The sequence below is a fragment of the Gasterosteus aculeatus genome, chromosome 13 (assembly GCF_964276395.1).
Source record: "Gasterosteus aculeatus chromosome 13, fGasAcu3.hap1.1, whole genome shotgun sequence".
Classification (NCBI taxonomy): Eukaryota; Metazoa; Chordata; class Actinopteri; order Perciformes; family Gasterosteidae; genus Gasterosteus; species Gasterosteus aculeatus.
This window is the reverse complement of record NC_135701.1, coordinates 19,956,699-19,967,079: the sequence shown is the minus strand read 5'-3', so window position 1 is coordinate 19,967,079 and position 10,381 is coordinate 19,956,699.

The following is a 10,381-nucleotide window of genomic DNA, read 5'->3' as shown; positions in this document are numbered from 1 at the left end:
CGTGTCGGCCAATTCCCGTGTCAGAGCATCTCGCTCTTTCCGGCGCGGAGCACAATGCTGCAGAGTCATGCACGCAGGCACAAGTGTAGCCGAGGCGGAATATCAGGAGGGGAATTAGAAGGTGATCTGTCAATTTTCGGTGGCAAATCCGTCCCACTCCCACGCATTACCTGTTGGATTTGCTTAGTTGAAAATGACATCTGATTGGCTACAGATTGGTCCATGTTGAAAGAAACACATTTGTGGATCTACTCACGTCAGACGGGCCTCAAAGAAAACACACACAAATGTGAAGTGATCTGCAAACAAATGCATCTACAAATATAAATCGTAATTCATTCATGTGTTCATTGAAATGTATTTGTAAATCCTCCTGTGCGCATTTGTGAATCTTCTTTTTGCATTTGTGAGTCTTTCTGTGTGCATTTGCAATTATTGAGACTGATCTGACCCCTTAGTGGTGGAGCTCGCTATTTCCTTTGGGCTTATCAAAGGCTTCCTCAAATCTACACATGAGCTAATCTCCTCCCACCCTACACCTTGCTTAAAAATAGCCCAGCTCGGAATACCTTTTTTTTATTTTTTGTATTAAAATGCATTTTCTAAACCTCTCCTAAAATGTTTCTGACATCAAGCTCGCTGTGATCGCAACCCTCACTCGTAGTTTCTGTCTGGCTCCTCATGTAACATCCATCCCGGGACTGTTTCTGAGGAACAACCCACCTTAGTAATCAATCTTGTATTTTGTCCACCGGCTTCCTGAAGGTTGACCTTTGAGTGACCCTGTTTTCTCCCTGAGAGCCAACTTCGCCTGTTTAACTACTTTGATGTGGAAAAAGAAGACTGTGCACTTCTGCTACGTCTCTAGATACTTTAAGCCTTATCTGTAACCTCACCTGAATGGATTTAAAACCCTCTTAGAGATTTTGATGGTATCCATCATGTTCAATCTTTAAACTGTGTTAGCTATGAATCGTAAAAACCCTCCATGCCAAGATCCTTAAGTGTATCACACGTACATGCATGCAGACATGTATGCGCTTGTGAAGTGCAAATGCTGCCTTCTCGCCATCTTAATATGTTTTTTTAATTGGCCTTCGTGGCCAAAAATGTACTCTTCCAGTTTGTGCAGAACGCAGCATATTCATTACTGAGCGAAGGAAGAAGTGAGCCTCCTTGAGCAGTTTAGAAAAAGAACAACTTTGAAAGAGCAGCACGTGCCATGGCAACGGCCTTGACAACGGCACGTTGATTGACGCGCGCGCAAAAGCGGTTTCAAATAAAGTCATTGAAAGGCTTCAAACACAATGACCAAATGTAACCAAAACATATGGAAAAGAAAATGTCATTTTCGACCTTCAGATCTTCTGACCTGCAAATCTGCAGATATTTTTTTTTTGCAAACCCTTCCATTGCTTGTTATTGTAAAAAGTAGAGGTAAAAGCGTGCTGTGCCGCCATGCCCGTCTCCACACGCTCCCACAGTTTGCTTTTGTGAGTCATCTTTGAACATTTAGAAATATCAGAATGCCCGATCAATCTCCGATCAAAACCCTTCCACAACAGTTGCCGTGGTGAACAGCCAAAAGGGGATTTGCAACGTCTAAAAAGAAAAATATGGCGATCTTAGTTATTCAGCACTGCCGGCCGGACTTGGTGCCAAGTCATGCGTTCATTCTCCGAGCATCTGAAGCAGTTAAGTCACACTCAAAGGATCTGGAGTGTCTCCGCTTCCAAATCCTTAGTAACATGAGTACATTTTCATTCATGGAAAACCCAACACTCCCTGATTGTGGAAGGGAACTCTTTTTTTCTCCTCCAGGATGAGTCATTTTTGCGGCTCGGTTTGAGTGGTCCCTGCTGCAGCGGCCGTGCACGCTCCTGTGGGAGGGTTTTATCCACCGGATGTGCGCGGATGAAATAACTCCTTTCTGCTCCTTTTTTCCTGCTCGTGTTCATTTGACGGAGCTTCACCTCCTCTCACACACGTGTTTAGTGTGATTACATTTTTGTTCTGGTGTGGTGGGCGGTGGGAATTTACACAACTTGGAAAATAACATCAGGTTGCTGCCGTGTGTGTTTTTTGCTCATATTCTCGCAGCCAGACCCCCAACACACACACACACACACACACACAGAATGACAAAATCCTTCTTGGTTCATCCGGAAAAAATTAGCATGTTCTTTGATTCCGGGATTGCAGATGTCTCTGAGTGAAATACCTGTGGAAATCGCCGTGATTGGGTTCATTATGTCTCCCGCAAGAAAGCAGGGATGGAAATGAGTATTTTAGGTCGAACCAAATAACAGCAAGAAAGTGCGGCTGTCTGCCGGTTTTGCCGCACTTGATGAGGAGCTATGAATACATTTTGTAATAGCCACGAGATAACGATGAGCCCTGTTTTAATTGTCTCAGCCCGTTATACTTGTTTCTCATCATGATATGGATCAAACTGCAGTAATATCCTTGCCAATGCAAATGATTTCCTTTTATCTGCAGTAACGTCTGTTCTCTGTCTGTCTCCAGAGGCTTTGCTGCTGTGGGAGTCAAAGGTCATCATGATCAGCACCGCCACACGTCAAATCAGAGAGAGCATTGTATGGATTGTCAATGCAGCCCAGTTGGTGCAATGGCAAGTAGTGAAATATGAATTTATTAACGCCACACACTATTTGCGAATATGTAATGCAGGTGAGACCATGAAGAAAACTGTGATTTGTTTCTCCTTATTTGCAGAGTCTCATTATATAAGCACCCCGAGGTGCTCTTTGGGTATTGTATTAACTTAATAGTTTCTTTATCATTATGTTTTTCATTTTATTACGTATTAATACATTGCTGCTTGTTTTGAACTGCTCCTGCAAGGTGTCTTTGAATGAGTAAAATTCTCCTTTCCTCTTGAGTCGTGGTAGACTGGACTAAGCCTGTGTTAGATCAATCGTAAGAGGAGGACACACTTAATGTGTTGAGGGAGACGGGATTAACATTTGAGTTTTTCCTCTTCCACCTCCTGGCTGTGTACTAAGTTGTCTCGTTCACCCCTCTCCAGGGCCCATTTGGGGGATTAAGGTCTCACTTTGAGTGTACCTTAATTTGTGCAATATATCCAGCACAGAGTAAAAAGAGGCCATTAATTCGCAGAAAGAACTTCTGGACCAATAACGCCGAGCCAGACGTGGTTAAATAGGTTGCGGTTGCTTACGTTTGTACTCTTTGCGCCTGCACTTTAGTTTATTTTATTTTTCACATGCCGCATGTTAACTGAACAACGAAGGCCAAACTTTGAGGTGGTGCAGAAGATGACTGACCTCCACGGGGTGTAGAATAAAAGCGTCTGGGGGGGTGGAGGGGGGGGGACGCTGCCGTAACGTGCACGTCTCTCTCCTCTCCGCCTCATTTATCTACATTGATTCAATCTGTTGAGACAAGAACGCACTTGCGGTAATTAAAAAACAAGACTTTAAGTGCAGGGTTCAGCAAATGTTTCTGTTTTTCCGGCGGTTTGTGTCCTCGAGTCTCATGAAGGACAGGACAACTGTTGATTGAGTGAGAACGAGGGATTAAATGAGCTCCTACTGGTCTGCAAGAACTTAACTATCACAATCTGCTCATGCCAGATGGGTGGACAAGTAGTGAACGTGCACAACTTTACCATCACACCACAAAATAGTCCCTAAAAATGCACTTTTTACTCATCTTTGGATCATTTTCCCTGAAGACTACATTGCCAAGCTGTTGATAAAAATGATTAGTCTTTTTTTTAATTGGAAATGTTTATCAGATGGAAGGAAAAGGCCTTTATAAACAGTGTAAAAAGTATTGAGAACCAGGATCTCATCATTTTACAAATATTTGATGGGATTTATTGACAACATGCAAAACATTCCCAGTGTTAAAGTTGAGTGACATTTCTTTAAAAGAAAAAAAAAGGGAATTGTTACTGAATCCAACTTTGCCGGCTGGGTGTGTTCGTTCCATCGTGGATTTGGACGTCGCGTCGTGTTATCTAAGAGGCGGAGATCAATGCAGGATGCAGCACAGGCGGCTTACTCGCGTTGGAGTGATGTCAGCTGCATTTTGTTCACTCGCGTGCTTCTCTGTTTCTCTCTCGTGGCAGACGTCCCAGTGTCCCCCGGTTGAGCGCAGGAGGATTCACACATGGACTTGGCAGAGGCTTCCTCTCTCTCGCTCTCCCTCTTTTCTCCGAGTCTCAACAGCCAGAGGAACACAACTCAAAACGCTCTCAGATCTCAACGCGTTCTTAGCCGAGTTCCTATTTTAAGGACGGCAGTCAAACGCAACATTTCACTGCAACAAATCCTCTTTTTTTTTTGTCTTCCTCCCTCTGGTGTTATCTTCCTTTCTGTGTTTTCTTTTGTTCTTCTCTGCGGCTCTCACATCTCCAGCAGCCACCTTAACAGACAATTATGCAAACCCAACAAGTACAAACGCACATGAGTCATACGACAACACATGTAACATTAAAACCCTGTGTTGTGAAATGTCTAGACTACAGCAGCATATTCTCCGAGCAGTAATCTCTCCGTTTACCGGCTCGGCAGCGGCTGCCAGTGGTGATTTCGGCTCCTGCAATCACATCATCGCTGTGGCGTGTGGTTTGGTGACCTATTTGATGGCATTCGGGGGAGTTTAGCATTCCCTGGCTTGGCACCTCTTTGCTTCTCGCGGAATGCAACGATTTGCATTCACGTCCGCCGGCTGCCAGACGACGACGACGACTTGTTATTCAGTCTGGATGCGGTTTCTTTATAAAACCGCATCCAGAATTGGCTGTCGGTGGGAGCGTACGAGCGCTGACATTTATGTTGTCACGCTGATGCCAATTCACAGGCTCTATTCGCCCCGTGCATCCGTTGTCACATAGGCGGTTTCATGCTGATCTCTTGGGAAGGCATTTAATAGCACAACGGGACCTGATTCCACTTTGCAGGGTTTCGAAAAAAGCATCATGGTTCGGCTAATTACAGAAAACATCAGTGATCAGTGAAACGTAATACATATGCAGTATGAGTACGCTGAACGCAAGCTCGTGCAGCTGTAACGCGCATCGCCGACAATGCGAGCAGGTGACAGGGAGCGTGTTGAAACGGCAGCATCAGAGCGTCGGGTCCAAAACAGAGGCCAAACAATCTGTTCTGAAGCGTTGAACAAAGCACCAGAATTCCGGCGAATTAGCCCTGTGGTTCAATCATGACTTTGTCCAGCGAGTGGAGGCTTTGTTGTGAAACACTCAGAGTGCCCCCCCCCCCCCCCCCCCCCCCCCTGACCTGGCTTCGATGCTGTTACATTTCTGCAGTGATCTATGAGTTATAATTGCTCCGGTTCCTCACCATCATTTGGGGAACACACGTCAGACGAGACGGCTCATTCAAATAAGTGATGCTGAGTAATGAAATAAACAGCATTTGTGCCCGAATCACTTTTCTCAAGTAAAAAAATGACTTGTTTTTCGTCTTTTGTCCCAATGAGCCATGTTGATGTTGATATTATTCACAATAAGCGATTAAGCAAGATTTACTTGCTTTGTACTAAATATTGAAATGATGGCATTATCTTACATTATGGCTTTTTTTCTCATTATTAATTACACAAACGGTCTTAATTGGGAGGCAGCTTCACGCCTGGTGAGCTCGAGGGCCGAGCGGCGCGTTTCATTGGCATCGTTGGAGTCGGTGCTCTCCGGCTTACACAGTGTGCTGAACGGTGTTTTTGCAGGAAATGTGCAGAGTTAACTTTTTTAAAAGGGATCGACGTTGTGCATGTACGTGCATGTACTCTAACGCTAAATGATCATGCAGACGTCCTCCAGCTGACCTTGAGTGGAGATCGACGCAGGAGTCTGGATATTAGAACTGCGTGTATACTGTCGGCGATGTATGTTCTCTTCACTGTGACAACACAGAAAACACCCTCAAGTCCTAAAGCTCCCTCGGCCTCTTTCCTTCCAGATGTTTCCCTCTCAGTCATCGATCAAATGCGTTCGGAGACTTACATACGTTCTGTGAAGACCCGCCTCTGTCTGCAGCTTCCACCGGGTGCGCAGCCTCTCGCTGATGAAGATCCCTCACTTCAACGTGTCCTTCTGCATCCTTCCACACTTCCCTCTCAGAACGAGCAGCTGTTGCTGGGTAAAACGTGGCATGTCTAGTTTTAGAAAAAGGGAAATAATATATGTGTGTTATTTTGTGTGGGAGCGCAGAGAAAAAGAACAAGTGATTAAATCAAATGGGGGGTTTTGCTTACGCTCAAGCAGCCGGGCAAAGGTAATTCATTCTACTCTGTCAGACTGTTTTGGTTGTTTTCATACAACAATATCACTTGATTACCGATGCTGTGAAATGCAGAATGTCCTTACACCTAATATTTCATTTTCTCACACCGGTTTTCTTCATCTGTCTTTGGCGTTTGGCGTTTTTTAAGACTCATTCTCACAATAAATCACAACTCACAACTCATACTCACTTGTCAGACATTAACAAACCTCCCTGAGGTTGTTCATATTACCTTCTGTTGGTACAATGGTTCCCTCAAAGCATGGTTTAGAAAAAAACTACTCAGGATTCAGGGGAGTTATTGCGTTTTCCCATTTATCACCCAAAATGTATGCCCGTATCTTACTTTAATGTGTGCAATCATTGAAACATCTTTTCCAAATTGGGTGCAGACTCAAAAATGCACTCAGATCATAAAACACATGTCAAGAAAATGTTACGCATCAGAAGATGTGGCCCAAAAGGCAAAGGCATCTGCAATATTTCACTGATGTTAAGTAAACCATGATGTTTGGATAAAAATAACCAAGAAATTTTGGTGATTTGTTTTGCTTCAATTTACAACAATAACTAGTTTTTTTAATTGTTTTGACAGTTTAACGTCTTTAGACAAATATGCATCGGCTGTGCTCTAATTACAGCCGTGTTGTTAACATGGTAATGACCATCAGCCTCTTCCTCAGAGGTTGGAAGGCCCCATGAAGACGAAACTTACTGCTATCATCACTTACTCTTTCTTCCCCAATGTATTTTTAATGGGCCGAATGCTTTTCGTTCATCCACCGTACCAGATCTTATTCATATCCCGGTGGAAATCCTCAGACCACTGGACTCCCGGGTCCAAGGTCCTTCGCCGCACATGCTCACTTATTACCCACTAGTGCCAATTATGGGCACCCTAGACCTTAAATGTTGCCCTTCATGAAACCTCAGGCGACAAGAGGTCAGGCCTCACTTGAAAAATGCAGATTTGTTCACTGGGAGTGTCTTGCAGCAGCATAAAGAGAGTGTGTGACTGATGGAGACTGATTAAATACGAAGATGTTCTTTTTGAAGAAATCCAGCGGATATTCACGGACGATACTCGCAAAGTGAAGCTGGCACGCTGGGATGAGTTGTTGACTGCTTCATTACGTAACAAAGTCTGGTGGAGCGGCTGTGATGCATTTACGCGACACCTTGTTATTCAAGCGCAGACTGTGGGCTTTTTCTAACCCTGCTTCGTGCATTTCTTCGGGGATGACACAAGGTTTTTTTCCAGTGCAGCCCATTGTTTGCAGAGACGCACCAGGCCGCCCTGTTTTTCCGGTGACGGAGCAGTTTTTTTTTTTTAACGTCCCTGCATTGCGTCGGAATTGTGTTGTCGTTTGTCTCAGCTATCTGTAATGTCTTAGTATGGGAACTATTCATAGAAAAGCCCTCTCGTCCACCACGGGTCACCTCCAGATAATGTCACCGCCGGTTGCTACTTCGTTCACATTTAAAGGTCGACGGCAAACAAGATCAAAGTTGATGGCGTGAAATGTACACAGCAACATCCAAGGTATGAAAAGGCACTTTGATTTAAATATCACACATTTGCCTCAAAGGGTTTTTCTAATCTGTGCGACAAAACGACGAAAGAAAAAGAAAGCTCGGGGAAGAGCAAGAGACGTCGGCTGTGTGGAACGGAAATTATGCGGATCCGGGGACGATCGGCGAGCTGCTTTCAGGTGCCTCCTTGTAGATCACGCGGAGGGGAGACGCGAAGAGGCGCCGCATCTCCGGGAGGACAGACGTCTTTGCTTCTTTCATGAGTGAGATTCACACCCGGATCACGTGCAACAGGCCTCGGAAACACCAACTGCAGCAAAAGACGGAAAGTTTCCGAAAACGCGTCTCCAAACTTTTATTCATGACCTTTCAGAGTATGTGACGAATGGGACAATGAGGGGAATGAACCGCATCATCACCATCTCGTGCACTGTGCTCCCTGTAGAGTCAGCTCTTCCCTCCCGTGTTTGGTTTTCGGGGGGGGGGGGGGAGGGGGTTGAGCCCGTCTACAGGTGAGGACTTGTTTTCAGTGGACTCTGCCGCAGTATCATTGCAGTTGTGTGTTGCGCAGAAAAAAGTAGAGAGAGAAAAACAAGGCAGGGGTGCCGCACGGTAGCTTCAGGGTGGGAAATGTGTCGAAGAGGGACGCGACGATGACTGGCGGGTGTTTATGTGTGTGTTTGTGTGCGCAAGGGTTAAGGAGAGAGAGAGAGAGAGTGAGTGTGTGTGTGTGTGTGTGTGTGTGTGTGTGTGTGTGTGTGTGTGTGTGTTAAACAAGAGAATATCCCCTCCACCCTCGAGTGAAACCTCAACCGGAGTGTTGTGCAGAATGTTAATGGACTCTTCTCTGTCAGATATGGGGATTTTCCATTCAAATCTTTAGGCATAAAAGGACACGTGCATGCACACACACACACACACACACAGACACACACACACACACACACACACACACACACACACACACACACACACACACACACACACACACATTAATCAGTCAGAAGCCGAAGGTGTGTTCCATGGCTTGTGTATTTCTGCGCACAAGTGGACCAGTCAGTGCGTAATCAGTTGGTATTTGTTTGCAAACACACGAGCACAAACGTGCACGTTTGTGCTCGTGTGTCTTCAATTGGTTGAACTCACTTCGTCTCTTAATACATTTAGATTTCACTCACAGTCATTATGAGAAGGCGGCACTTGTTTTTCGGGTATTTTTCATTTGTATTTTGCCCAACCTGCGCTCTCATTTGGACCGGCCGCTGCCAGTTTGAAGCAGGCACTCAACACGAAAGAAGCTTTCCTCCCCAATGAATGGTTTCATTTCACACGTGGGGGGGGGAGGACGAGCTCCTGGACCTGCTAGAAGCGGCGAACACCAGAAGTCAGAGAAAAGAGTGCAGCGAGGCATTTAACCCGCTTACTGCTAAGTGCACAATCGATGACACTGCAGCTGTTAGTGAGCCGTGTTCCCGAAGAGCTGCTTTCAGTCTGGATGCACGTACACACGACACAGAGCGCAGTGTGCTCTCTCTCTCCAGGGCAAGCCTCGGAATAACTATCGTGGACAATCTTATTTGACTTCAAACAGCCCTTTTTTTCCAAGGAAAGGTTAATAAGTGAATTACTTAATGTGACACGTGATTTTACATAATTCTTCACAGTTTAAAATCCGTTGTCAGAGTGCAGGGGTAGATTATTGCATCCACAAAACCAAGATAGAGGCATAAATCACAAGTTAAACGGGCCGGAAGAGCAAAAAAGCAGGTTTGAGTGAAAAGTAAGAAACTACGGTTCTTTGAAGGGAATAAATATGGAAAATAATCACTTCTCAGAGTTTGAATCTCTTTCGCAGAATTCCAGTGACTCGTCAATATCGTTGAATCATTAAACAGCTCTACGCGCCCGGGTGCTCATTAACACACACAACCCGTGCATTACACCTCCAAACCAAGAACGAGGCCGTCCTAAACATCCCATTCCCTCGCTTCCTCCCTCCTACTCCCTCTCTCCCTTCCTCCCTCCTACTCCCTCCCTCCTCCCCGGACCTCTCACGCGTTCCCCCATCAGGCTGTGGTGCTGTTGTCTTAGACCTCTGCCAGAAAGAAAGCTGTCTCTCTCCATGTCGTCCCTCTCCACACACACGCACACACACACACACACACACACACACACACACACACACACACACACACACAACAAAGAAATATTCCTCTAATGAGATTTAGCCGTCGTGGAGTGGCAGCACGAGGGAATGAGCACGAGGCCGCTGCCTCCTCACGTGGCACGTGGCACGCGCCCCTCGGCGGGCAGGTGGGTCACGTGCGACGGTTTTCAGCCAACGGAGACGCTTCCTCCGCCCCGCGCCACGAAACTTGAGCCGCCGATTCTCCGCGGCCAGATGTGGCAGCCGGATCCCGCCTCGGCGTGCCAAACCCAGATGTGACGAGGACGTGGAAGCGGCGCCGTGACGAGACCCGGCGGCGGGTGTCAGAGGCCGCGCGGGAAGTGATTGTTGAATTTGGAAGGCCCCCAACAGAGCAGCTGCCCCGTCG